We start from the raw sequence: 14,498 nt of genomic DNA on the forward strand, positions 1-14,498 counted from the left end.
GCTTACGTATATGCTTAACAGCAAAGTTCTCATTCACAAAAGTGAAAGTCGTCCCTTGAAGGTAGTTGGGAATGAGGTGCTAGATTGCACTTTTCTCTGGCACCAATCTCCTCTCCTTCGCTGTCTTACCTTCCGCAACCTCTGTGGAATCAGGTTACATTCTTGACATCTGGAATAACTTGAAGACGTTTATACGGGAATCGAACCACCGTGTCTCTGGATTAGGATGCCAATGCTTTAACCACTAGGCCTCCGCTTCCCCAACCAAATGAGTGACTTTTTCGTGCAACAGTCGTAGTCAAAGTTAGCTCTTGTCTCCTGTCCTGTTCAACCTAACTCTTCTTGCGTCTAGAAGAGCAACAGACCACGAGAGCATCAGAACCCCCGTCAGCTGCTCCCTCCATTATCTTTCTATCAGTCTGCCTCTCTGTCTATCTATTTGATTATTGTCTTGCTTAGTTGTTTCTATCTCAGACAGCTTCATTCATTTTTCATGTGCTTGTTTTGTTAGCCCAAAATATAGTTGAGTTAATGCTAGAACTAATTTTTGTTAATGTTGACCAATAAATACACACAGGGGAGCCTCATCCTTTCCTGTGACGACACTGATGTCACTGGTTCCCTCATCAGGGTATAACGGTTCTCACCGGATTCTCGCTGTCATGCTTCGTTATCCATTATGCCAACAGTTCCATATTTACCTTTCGCTCTCAGGGTTTTGGCGAAGAATTAGAGACAGGAGTGTGAAGGAGCGGGAATGCAATGATGGAAGTTAAACTGTGTGTTTGTGTGAAAAATGCATCGAGTCCTGGTGTCAGCACGCGTTATTGCGTGTCATCGCCTCCACATATTGAGTTACAGGACAGCAGCCTGTGGCTGTTAAAATAGACCTGTTGGTAATTATATGTTAGAGAGGAAGGCTTGTCAGTAAACTGGATGTTAGAGAGAAGGAAGCTAAATTACATGTTAGAGGGACAGAAATTTGTTAGTAATTATATGTTAGAAAGAAAGAAACTTGCTGGTCATTTCATGCTAGAAAGAAGGAGACTTTAGAGAAATATGCTAGAGAGAAGGAGAAACATGTTAGAGAGAAGCTTGTCAGGAATGAGATGCTGGACAACAGAACCAAAGCTAAGACAGAACTACCTGACTGACAAAACTGCCTGGAAGTTGGAGTGTTCAGTCATCTGTCAAGCTGCTGGCAAACTGACAACCTTCAAAACAGATTGGTTGCTTGACTTTGTCACCGACTAGTGGACCTGCCACCTTACTGGTCAGAATACAATTTACTTATTCTATTAATTGAAAAAAAGGATTGATTTTGAGAGATAAGGAGAACATGGTAGCACTTTTTGTTAGAAAAGCAATCGACTGATTTATTACCTGTTCAGTAAAGACCGCGGAAGGATGCCTTAGACCCGATGAGCCACTTCCGATCACCACTCATATGACAACTAAGCAGCGGAACTCTACATCTACACGCTTACTTTATATACCTGTGCACATTTTCTCTATTCGTTTCTTCCTCTTTCCTCTGTATTTTTATTTTTATTTTTTTTTTGTTATTTTGTCTTACTGAACTGTAAACACGGGTTACATGCCAAACTGTATATTGTTTCGTTCACTGGAGTCAAATTGTGAGTTTGGCAGGAAGTGCGTGTTTTCATTGGGAGGGTGCGTACGCGGGGGCGGAGGGAATGCAATGAAAAACCGAGTCTTCTGTCAGTTGAATTATCTCTTTTCCTACGACCTTGCCTGCCACTAGTTTGTCTTTCACACGCAGCAGCTCCGCCCGGCCCCGTGTTTGACCTCTGTTCTCCATGTTTGACTAAAGAGGCGGCGGAAGTCTTTGATGTGTCAGCCAGGCCTGTGGAAAGACCAACTCACAAGTCAGGAGACATGCTTACGCAGTTGTCGCCTTCTTGGTGATGGACGCCAGCGGCCCTTCATTGATTGGCTGGCTTCTGGTCTGCGATTGTGCCACACCACTTCTGGCTCCCCTTGCTCCGCGCGCTTCCTCCGCCATCCCCCGGCCTTTGGCTTGAGCGTTGTGAGGTTTCTCACGACGGTTGGGGTTAGGTGGAGGCAAGGGGAGGGGGACACGCCAGTGACTGCTGAGTCAGCAAGAATAGTTTGAAGACTTGCTTGCCAGAGGCGAGTTTCGTAGACATGACGATGGAGGTTGATGCCAAGGTAGAGAAAGGAAGGGGAAGGGGTTGTCCCGGTAGCGCAAGGGTTAGACGCCACCTGGTTGTCACCACTACAGTGACACACTATAGACAGTCTATAGGATGTGAAGCCTGTTAACACGGCTGGCTATCGGGGAGATCTTTCCAATTTCCTTCCAAGAGGTGGAGGAAATTTCTTATCTGATAAGCCAGGCGAGGAAAGCTAGGTCTGGACCCAAAGAACACGATGTTCGCTGGCTAGATAGGCGATTCTTGCGCCTATACAATTCGCTAGTTGGTTCTTTTTGCTGATGCACTAGGTGGCGCTCTGTTAACGAGACACAATAAGTAACAAATCCGCCCTGCATTCTCCGTGATTCCCTAGACATTTTCTCACTTGAGAATGAGGCCAGTTGTGTCGCTAACTGATTATCAAATCCCCGTCTACTATTCGAAAAAAAACCCTTCATATTATTAACCGAGAAATAGCCATTCCTCTGAAAGTGGAGTTTATAATTTTATGTGTATATATATATATCACTCAGGTCAGGTGCACAGGTGTGTGTGGAGAGAGAGAGTGCACGCGCACGCGCACCAAGCAACATCTCCCCCAGACTACATCATTAAATCCTGTTGTCGTGAGGCCGCATATCAAAGGCTTTATTCTTGTCTGTTCAAAGCCAATCATTTAAATTTTTTGTACTCGTCCTTCTAGAAACGTGCTGTGGTGCGCGTGGTCTTTAATTAACGGCAATCGAGTTTAAATGTCAGTCGAAAACGAACTGGAGGTAAGGGAGTTAAAGTACTGTTACTACCGCCATGGCACCTGAGTCCATTTTCTTTTTTAGTTTATGAGTATCTGACAATCTAATGCTAGACTTTGAACCCTCTCCATCCCGGCAATTTAAAAGGTTTGTTTGGACCTTTAGTCTGAGGTCTTTTATGTTTTCGTCTTGCTCTTTTGTTTAGGGGATTCTCCCCGAGAAACTAATTGTTGTCGCAGACCAAGGGTCCTTAGTTCTCAAACCTTGTTCCCCCTTTTTTTTACTTTTAAAGGCTGAAAGACATTCTTCTCGGATGCTGTCACTCTTTTGACATGCTTTACAAAGAGTTGAATCGATGGTGGTTCTCTAACCTTTTGTACTCACGCAAAGCAATCACCAAGAGAGGTAACTCGAATTACTCCTCCAAAGCTTTCGTGTTCTCCCCCTTCGCCCTTTGTACCATGTTGTGACGCAAGTGGCTGAGGCTAACGAGCTCCACCATAGTTTGTCACAACCTCCAACAAATAAAGCTAAAAACATATGAACTCCAAGTTATTTTTATAACACTTCAGAACAGTATTTTAAATAGATTGTGCGCGGGGGTTATCTGTTCTTATTATCCTACAACCAACATCCCAGCTCCGTGTTTGTTTTCTATTACAAGAGACTTCCGGGATACGTTACCGATGCTTCTGAACTGCAGGCACTGCGCATGCGTGTACGATGGTGGATGTGGAGGGCTGCTGCTGATCTGTTATTGCCTGCTATCGATACATGGCGGACAATGCAAGGTGGCGCTACGCTCGCTCGCACCTTCATTTTCTATTTATACGAGACAAGTTCCTTCCAGCCAGCAACTCCCTTCAATGTCTGTTAATGCCATTTACTTTGACTGGTCGCTCATGTGAGCCGTTTGAGTGCAACGGCACCATGCAGTTTCTCCTCTCTTCATTCATCCGCAGACAGCCATGCTTCACGGGGCACGTGGCGCACAGAGTACAACCACGCACTGACGCAGGTATAGACACACACACACACACACACAAGCTCTAACACACATGCACGCGCATGTACAGGCCCTAAAATAAAACACACACACACACACAGAGGCATAAAAACCCGAGCTTTTATTTTCCTTTCAAGGACCCAAGGATGAAGGTGAAAGGAGCGCTTCTTGGACTCTGATCACATGATAGCAACAATGGATGTTTGAGACGATAACACTTTGCGACCAGTTTCTCCGACTCCTACTGCCACTAGTGGTCTTTGAGCAGTACTATGGCCTCTACCACTTTCACTGCTAGAGCTGCTTTCGGAGGTAAAATGGTTTGAGACCTTCATCACAAGACTTCCTGTGAGCAGAACTCTCTGAGGTTATTTTTAGCACGCTTACAGACGCAGCTGCCTGTGACAATGGATGACGTCAGTTCTGGGAATCAATGTCGGGCAGCTGTATTTTTTTAGGCACCGGAGCTGCTCTGTGGAGGACCACATCCAGCTTCAGTGATTCCAGACATATTCATTCTGGCGCTGGGTGACAGGCTAGCATGGGTGGTTGAGCAATGGTCGTGGTGTGTTGACAGACTGCGCCAACGTTAGTAGGTCCTTCCCCCAGCCCCCGACCCCGTCCCTGCCCCATACCCCGACCCCACCCCTCGCACGCCTCTGCTCCCCGTGGCAGGAGCCACTCTGTTTTTCTCGCTTTCTCCCACTTAATTTTAATTTATTTACTTTATATGAAACTTTGGGGAAGCGGTGTAAGGGACCGGAAGCTCAACAAAATCTGACTTATTTTCGCTTTATTGAGTTATTTCTTTCTGATTTCTACCCCCCGGCCCTACCAGGAGGGTAAATCGTTTTCGTTGGCTGGAGAAAGTAAAGTCAGATTGAACAGTGGACAGCGGGAGACGCTACGAGGGAAGGTGTCTGTAAAGGAAATGTGAAACGTCGAGGGTTGTGGCGAGGTGTGAATTATGAATGAAGTTCCAGCTGACGAGGGCAAGGTTGTACGGCGATGAACGAGAAAGATACCTGCTGTAGTAACCTGTTCACTTTCTGTGATTTATAAACTATTTATTTATGTGTAATTTTAGCTTATTAATTATATTCCTCCAAATGTTTACAACCCATCCATTCAAATTGTAGAGGGTTTCAGGTGTAAGCAGTTCTTTTGTGTAAGTACTTTATCTGTGCAAGTAAAAAAAAAATATTAATACGTTGAATTTGTTTAACGCTTTTCCCCACCATTGAAGGCAGGCTCAAAATGCATATTAAAAAGAAAAGAAAGAAAAGGAAACCATAAAAAATAAGAAGTGAAAGAACAGTTATAGAATCGCTGTAGATGTGTGTTGGTGCCCTTTGACTTCTTCTATATTCCCTGTAAATAATCTCTCTGTACAAAATTGCTTTGTACAAGTCCTCCTGTACAAGTAATCTTTCTGTGTAAAGAATCTTTTTGTGTCATAACCTCTTTTGTGCAAATGTGTCAGTAATCTTTCACGGAAATACATTTTTCCAAATCCTCCTTCTGAGCAAGCAATTTTCTTCAGATGAGGGGATTGGTGTGGAAGCTTTCTCCAAAGCACAATAATGGCAAGATTACCGGATTGCGATCAAAGCAGCCATTCAGTTTCAGCAGTCCACAAGTCCTTGCAGCTTTCATCTTCTTTCAGTTTTTGGTTTTGAAGATGGGAGCTCTCCCACCGATGAATATTCACTTCTCTGCTTGATGCATTGATGAGACATCATGCAGTTTAGCTTGTTCTACAATATGTCCTTTTTAACAAGCTATTTTTTGGGGGTTGGGGTATTTTTATTTTTCATCATTTCATTTCAAATGTTTTTTCGTTAGTTCAAGAAGCGTGCAACATCCACTGTAGGAGATATTTCTCCTTTCTTCAAGCTCTCAGCTCTTGTAACATTTTACCACAGACAGGTCCTTCATTTTCACGTGTACTTGTTTATATTTTTACTAAGTCGCCCACAAATGTTTTAGATATATTTTTAAACATTTGAATGTTTCTGAACCTCTTTAACTAGAATCTTGTCACACTCAAAACTTTATTCATCTGTCACTGAAATGAACAGTTTGTTTTTAGCAATCTGGCAGGAAACGATTCTCTGACAGATTACCTTCGTTGTAGATAAAACTGTTATTTGTTTGATTCCCGTATCGGATAGAATCTACCTGTGAACTTTCCATTGCACTGAAATAATTTCATTTTCATACAATTCTTAAAGATTGTTTCCAAACTGAGAGTAGGGTTCAGATCTTTGTACTTGGCGGACTAATGGAGAATCTTGGCGCCAGATACATCGCCATGGAGGGCGCCGCCTCCTCCCGGGAAATCATTGAGAAAAGTACCGAACACAATGGCTGGATGATCAGACATGACTGAAAGTGATGGAGCTCTATCAGGTTAAATAATAAATTCTCCACAAAAAACTGTTATTCGACGATGAAAAATAAAATATCGACCACGAATTTCTCATTATTGCCTGGAAACACTTTAGAAAGTGAAAACTTTTTAATAATTTTTTTCTTACTCAAATATATTGCTCTTTTCTCGAGAAGCACTGGAGAATAAATGTTTTTAATGTTGACATGATATTTGTTTTGTTAGCAAAATCGAAAGAAAAAGTCTTTTGTGAAGCGTGGACTTCGTGGCAAGCAGAGACAAGTGTTGTTCCAGGAGTAGGTCGTGGCGGCCCGTTGGTTCTGGGGGTAGTTTGTTTGTTTGTACTCCTCAGTTTGCTGGAGTAACAAGTTATTTTTAGCTCGCGTACAGAACAACAAACATAAAAACAGGAAACTCTTGTTGCTGAAAGTATATTCCTCCCTTCATTTCTTCCTTCCATTCATTTCAGTAGCAAGAAATTCACCTAACTAGCAACAGTCAATCTCCAAGCCCCCCAATTATTGTTAAATTACATTACATAGAATAGAAAGCATGAAGCGTTAATGAGGCAGTTTTTGAATTAATCTCTTGATTTATTTAATGTTCCCTAAGAGCTGTAGCAGCTTCTATGCCAAGTGCTGCTTCTTTTTGGAAGTAAACCTGCTGTTTCTTATTATTCCTGCTGGAAAGATCTCTGTCCTTCTCTCTCTCTCTCCCCTCTCGCTCACTCTCTCTCTTTCTCTCGGATTTTCTTTCTCTGTCCCTCTGTGTGTATTTGTTCTTCAGTCCACGAGTATGGGAGGGATGGAGAGGGAAGACTGTTCAGGGAGACAGACAGGAAGCAGTTATTTCTATCACTGACAGTTCCTCTCCCTGATCATTCTTTTGAGACAAGATCATAAATTTTCCTCAGACCCCAGTGGAGCTCTTTTCCAGATCGAAATCTTTGATGCGACAGAACTCACGCCGGAATGTGTGTTTGGACTCCGAAGGGAGTTTTTGTCAACCCCGGGTAATTGTCAGCGTTCGTGTGATACCCGCACCGTGTGCAGGCACTGGGACCTCCAGAGGATTCGAACCTCGATAATCAACTTTCGAGAAAACCTTTTTTTTTCTTTTTGACAAGACCGGCACCGCAGTTTTACAGTTTGGATTTTAAAAAAAAAAAATCTCACAAAAATACAGATGTAAACTTTTTTTTAATAGATGACGATAATAACAACGATGACGACGATGATGTAAAATATCTAATACATGTCTTCTCATTTTCTAGTATCAAACAAATTAAGAAGCTCAAGTGATGTTTAGAGTGAAGAAGCTGTTTGTATCAAATACAACTTTATTTGTATCAAACACTAAATGATTTTGTCTCAAACACAATATGTCAACAGCATCCAGCATCAAGGAAAATAACATCAGGTATTAAAAGCAGTATCTAGTCCCGAGCACAAGGGTATCTTGTGACAGCAATCACAGCAATATTCGGTGCAAACCCCAACATTTATCTGCAATAAAACACTCCAGTAGGCAGCTTCAAACACATCCACTGTGGTATCATAATGATGCCGTACTGCACATAAGAAGCCAAGAGGACAGTAACTCCTGTCTGCCACTGCTTAGCAGGCGACACACGACCACTAATGGCAGCGTATTAGCCGCGTGGTCCACTGGGAGAGAGAGAGGGAGAGTAGACGGCGACAGGACCGTGGGTAGGGCAACCACGATGTAGCTGCCGGTGGTGGTGGCAATCAAATCTCTCCCTCCCCACTATCCGCGGTTAACCCGTCATCGTGGCCGTCAGCCATGCCATCCAGTTTTATGAACTCGTACGCAGAATTATGTATATGAAAGGTATATATATATGAGAAAGAGAAGTGGAGTGTGTGTGATTTATGCTGTTTTATATGTACGCTTGGGGATATGTTATTTTGCTAACTGCCATTGTGTTGATGCGACCTCCGTGCATCCAAAATGGACAACTAATGTCGTTGCCGCCACCCATCATCATCACAACCACCACCACCACCATTACTATTGCTACTACTACAACTGCAAATCACAGCTGCAACTGAAAACACTGTCAGAAAAGAGGAGAAAGCTAGAAAGAGATATTTTGGTAGTGGTGTTGAGCTGAAGTGCATCTGTGGTGACAGCATTCATCATCTTCTCAACACGAGTGGCTACGCTAACCGTAAACACAATAACCTCTTTGTTTTGAGACCTGTATTATTATTATTATTATTATTATTATTATTATATTATTATTATTATTATTATTATTATTATTATTATTATTATTATTATTATATTATTATTATTATTATTATTATTATTATTCATCTGTGTGTTTATATTTTTCTAAAGTGCTTTGAGCTAGCATTTGATGGTGAGTTAGAGCGCTATATAAATTAACCTTATTATTATTTATAATTTTATACGATACGCGGGTTAAAGTAAGTGTGTGTATATATATATGTGCGGTGGGGAGGTATGTGCTTTTGAATGTTAGTGTGTCTGTCTGTCTATGCATCTATATATCAGATCTTTCATCTCTCCTTTGCATCTCATTTGTTCTTCATGTAGTGAGAGAAGGTCGCTCTCTTCGCCTTTATATGTGCTTGTGTTGGCGTGTGTGCAAGTACAAGATAGGTTTATGTGAGAGCCAGCACAAATGAACACATTTCATATTTATGACCAAAGCACTTTTTGCACCACAGAAGGAAGATGGTGCCCCAAATGCGCGGCGGCGCGCAGGATGTGGAATTTCACGCACTGAGCGGAGGAGACGCGGAGTGAACGGTAGACAACAACAGGGAGCTAGCTATCTGTAGACACAAGCACAGCCATCGTCCTCCACAGTGTAATAACAATATTATGGTCTGGAAGCAGGCTCCCCCTAGATTGGTTATTGTCTCAGCACTTGTCAGCTTTCATCTGATGACATATGACTCCCGTTATTAAAGGCCGGTTCTTACCCCACCCCGTCCCTCCAGCAAGTGGCTGGGGGAGTCGGCAAAGATCCGCACAGTCTTCTTCAAACGTGCCATAAGAAGCAGGATAATATGCCGTGCTGACAGCATCGATCATACGATCGATCACCAAATTGAGGTTTTCTGCATTCCGCTGACATAAGATCGCCCTTTGTCTGATTCCATTGACCAGCAAGGCGAGAGAAGGAGGGAGCGAGAGGAAAGATGAGAAAAAATATGGAGGGAAGAGGTAGGCGAGGGGTATAGTGAGAGAGGGAGAGGAGTGCTCGATAGGTTTGAATGAGAGATTCCACAGTTTTTGGGTTTAATGCCTGACACGCCTTCTAATGCAGACTCACTGCCCGAATGGAAACTGTTTAAATAGAAAGAATAGTGGACAAGCTGAAGCTATCTTTTTTCATCGAAATATCAGGCTGTGAGGAAAGAAAAGTCCACATTTTTACAGACATAGAGCCGATTCTGCAAATCATTTTGTCTTCGAATTTATACCTTACTTTGCAAGAACCTTCGTCCTGTGTAGTCCTTTCCACATTCCTTACAGAGGTCTGGTAAAGAAACATGTCAAACTGCCACCAGAGTGACTTTGTAACCCTCGGGCAGCAGTTTACTCAGACGCCAATATTAATTTATTTTGCTTTAAGCGCCTATCTGCGAACATTGCACTTCAATTTTTTTTTTAGAATTTACTATATTTCAAAGTCCTCTAATGTTCTAATACCTTCCAAACGCAATGCAGAGGACGCGACATTACGCGGACGAAAGTTTAGTAATTTTATTTAAAGTTGGCGAAAGTCATTTATAACTTGTTTAATGTAAAATATTAAATTAAATTTACAAAATTGTGTCTTCTCGAAGGGGACAAATTTGCGCTTGTCTCCCTCGCGAAGACATTGGTCGAGAAGGTCGAAAATATTGTGGACCGTGCATTGTTCATTCAGATTTTATGCTCAAGAAATTTGTGGTCTTTCTTGTTGACGAGGGCTTTCTCTGGGTACTCTAGTCTGAAAGAGACTGTTGTTTTTTGTGATTGTGGTGGTGAAGGAGGTGAGGGCGCTGGTGAAGGTTGTGAGTTCTGTGCGGTGTGTAGCCTGCTGCAGACATCGTGGTTCAAGCGCGTGTCCGTGTGTGCGCTCGCGTGCGTGTACGAGTGTGGACATGTCAGACTGGAGCATATGAGAGTGTGTCGTGTCTCGCTGACATTTTCCCCATTTTGTGTCACCGTGTGTCATTTTTACATTATGTCTCATTGTCAGTTTACGTCATGTTAATCCTCTTGTCTGTTTGTTTTCATTTCTTCCTCGCGCTTTCGTTTTTCCTTCTTCTGACCGTCGACGTGAATGCTGACGGTCCTGACTGAGAAATTAGTCGTCGATGCTGCAGGCAACAGAAGAAGACGCCTACTTATTTCTTATGTAGCCCGAGGCCTTTTATTCTGCCTCCAATTTCTGGACAGACTCACAGACACAGTGTCACACATACACAGAGCGACAGAGAGAGAGGAGGGAAATTGGTGACAGATGCCGAACCAGCAACTAAGTCTATATTGCGCCAAAGCAGCCGTCCATGTAAACAGACGTTCATACAGAAAAAAACCTAACGTGCCTGAGACAAGATCTGAACACAGGAGAGGCAATCCTCACACTATTGACGAGAAGGAAGAGAGAGGGGGCACTGGGTGTGTGAGAATGAGAGAGAGAGATGACCTCCTCATCTACTAAAATAGTTCTCTAACATTCCTTTCTTAAGAAAATGACCTCAGCAGGAAGTTCATTTACAATGTTGTCAACGACTCACTCATCTGTGTGCCATGTCTCGCCATGGTGGTAAAACTGACTTCATGACGATGCTGTACTAGTCGACCTTCTAGCAAAGACAAAACTTTTCTGCAGCGATTTCTGATCCCTAGGGAGGCTGAGCCCCTAGAAATCTTTGCGGCGACCACGGAATACTCAATACAACGCCGTCATCGGGAGAGATAAACGCTTCATTCTCCGGTTTTGCCGCCCTTGGCGGAAGCAGAGGGAGGCTACTCTAGTATGAGAGAACGTGCCCTTCTCACCCACACTTGCCACCAGGGTAAACTAAAAGTCGCGCGCCATGGCGACGTCAGACAATGTACTAACAATCAATATTTGGTTTGCGTTTCGGGGTTACCTATTGCTTCCTGAGTGAGGACATCAGTCAAATCACGCTTGACCTCCATCAGGAGGGTGTTAAGGGAGGTAAATCACATGTCAGCACGCTATACCATCAGTAGTCAAGGGATCATTCTGCTTACCCCGCCTTCCAAATCTCTTGGTTCAGCTTTGTTTGTTGTTTATCCCTAGGAGTCATTATTTAGTATCAACTTTCTGTTTACTAGTTTATTTGGTTTTTTAATTTTTGGGAAAGGGGTTAAAGTGATTGAATCAATGGACTGAAGTATAAAAGAATAGTCGTCTCTTTCCACATTCACACAGATGAGTCGGTGGAAGACCAAACGTCAGATCACCTGTGTCATGGTGTCACATGCAGGACGAACTGGCGTCACACCACGGATGTGTACAGGTGGACTGCTGTCTGTCTGCCAAGACCAACGCTTAGCCTCTTGTGAAGTTCTCCGCTGTTAGTCTTGGCGAGCCTAAACAATGAATGTGACTGAACCGGAAGCTTTGTATACACCAGCCTCGTTTTAGTAGTTAACTGGAAAAAATCGTCTGCCAGCAGTCCAGTAATACAAGTTCGTGGTCACACGTGACCAACCTGTCAACGAACGTCACGCTTAGCTGTGGACAGGTGTTCTGCGCAAGTCGGTCACTTGGTGTGACGTATACAGACCAGCTCTCAACTGTTATCAACCTCCATCACTCGCAGGTCAGCTGGTGTCACGCTCGGATCCGCTGTCACACCCTGGCCAACACGAGCCATGCAGAACGATCGACCTCGATAACGACAGCTGATGAACGGCTTATTCTCGATGCCCAGGAGGACGCCACTGACGCGAGACTCACTCGAGATCTCGCGAGACTCTCTCCGCTGACGTGACCAGGACGCCGGCACCAGACACGTGTCCCTCTCCATCCGTGGAGGGCGGGCAGGCTCGACACTCAGCGGGGCCCAGTGGATGCCGGACGATCAATGCACGTGGAATATCCTGTCGCAGCCAGGCACGCGGGCAACGGGTTTCCTGCCGCTCAGGAGAGGAGCGCGGCGCGGCACGGCACGGCACAGACCTTGCCTGCCGCATGCGGCACCAAGACGGGAGAGGGAGATAGGTACAAACCACAACAGAGAGTGGAGATAGAGAGAGAGAGGCAGAGGGAGTGAGTAGTGAGCGAGAAACACCGAGACAGAGGGACGGAGACAAGCCAGAAAGGGGGTCGAAGCGGAGGAAACGAGAGTTGCGAGGAGAGCGTGTAAAAGTGAGGTCCGCGCGGAGCCGCTGCATGAAGAGGTGTAAAAGAAATGTAGAGGAAAAGGCAAGCTCCTCATTCAGACCAGCACGCGCCTTTCATTGCTTCGCAACGCGTCTTTTGCCTGGAGTCGCCAATTGTTCTCGCTCGTCGCCCTCGTGAAGGATTGGTCAACGAAAGCTGAGTGATTGGTCGACACCAACAGCAAAACATGTTGCTTCCCAAGGACTCTAATCAGGTGAGTGCACTTTACCTGCCTGAGAGGGCACTGCACCATCACGGCAGGTGGTTTTTAGATGAAAAGAATGATCTTTTGTACTCCTCTTTCCCTCCCCCACCATCCGTCTCATCTTTTTTTCTTTCTTATTTTATCTTTTCTGCTCCTGCCTTCGGCACTGCAATAATTGGTCAAGGACCCCAAAATAAAGAAAAATCGTTATAGCGGTTTTTCAACAAGGTTTGTATTCCAAAGTATTTGCTCACTCGATTTTTTTTTCTTAAGAGACCAAAATTAATTTAGCGAGGGCTCAAGCCCATGGATGATGCGACTGTGGAAAGTAAGAGGACACCACAGCACGCCTTGTTCTCAAGTCAAGAAAGTGTAATCATGTCACACACATCTTTTCCACTCCACTGGCGCGTGTTGAAGGCCAAGTTGCTGACACCCAGGGTGTGAAGCATCATAAGGTCCTCTGTGGATTCTCTCCTCCCTGTGTATGTAACATGTTCACCATGGCGACACCTTCGTTCCTGGGCTGACCAGACTGTCCTGTATAGGCCAAAGGTCGGCACCAAAAGATGTGCCAAACGATCATCCTCTTTGTATCCGAATGATGAAACTCGCTGCTAGTCTCAGTTCAAACAGTTTAGTTGCTTCCATGTTTTCCATGTTTCGAAAAGGCGCTAGAGATTGTCCTGCTAGGAAATACCTCTTGCAGCGGTAAGTCTATCTAGTCTCCAGTCTCAGACGAGTTTAATTTTGTATGAGAGGTGAAGAGAGAGAAAGTACTCAAATTAAAACCCTCATTTATTAATCTCTTTCTCCATGACTTCTACGTAGCTTGGTATTGTGAAGCTACCAAAGAGATTCTTCGTAACGCACTCATCATCATAGTCGTCATCGTCGTCGTCGTCGTCATCATCATCATCATCTTTCTTCTTTACGAAATTATTTCTGTGATGTAAGAAGTAAACTAGACACATCGTGAAAATAAATGAGAGAGAGAGAAATGCGAAAGGGAGAGAGCGAGAGAAACATGTCTGTTCTGTCATATTCTAACTTTTTGAAGTTGATGTCTTTCAGAACTAAACATTGTTATTCTACATCTGGACTAGCTCTTCTTATTTAATACCTTATTTGCTTGTCAAGCATCGCTGTTGTCCGTTTTTACACACTGCTGATCTACAGATACAGAAACACACCACAAACATCATGTCCATTTTTAAAGAGACATTCAAACTAATCAAACTAGTCAGACCGTTTGCGTGTCTGTCCTCCTAACGTACATCTTCAGCCAGTCTTAGGCTCCTCCTCCTCCTCTATCTCTTTCTTTTCCTATTCGTCTGCCTGTCTGTCTCATCTCCCTGTCGTCCCTGGTTGTCGATTGTCCAGTCATCTGCATCTCCTGCTCGTGTGCAGTCGCTCGCCTCCACAGGTGCATGTACATCTCTCAGGGACGCCGAGCCGAAAACGTGTTTCCCATCGAGCCTTGCGCCGCTGTCCCTTGTTTGTTGATCTTTAATTAATATTGTAATAGTTTCTTTCGCCTGCTGTCACTTGGCATCG

General features: G+C 44.0%; 1 protein-coding gene across 1 annotated transcript in view; it reads left to right on the forward strand.

The window, feature by feature from the left end:
* LOC112574569 (rhomboid-related protein 2-like) overlaps positions 1 to 14,498 on the forward strand; it is a 45,378-nt gene that overhangs the window by 5,485 nt on the left and 25,395 nt on the right.

The sequence above is a fragment of the Pomacea canaliculata genome, linkage group LG1 (assembly GCF_003073045.1).
Source record: "Pomacea canaliculata isolate SZHN2017 linkage group LG1, ASM307304v1, whole genome shotgun sequence".
NCBI lineage: Eukaryota > Metazoa > Mollusca > Gastropoda > Architaenioglossa > Ampullariidae > Pomacea > Pomacea canaliculata.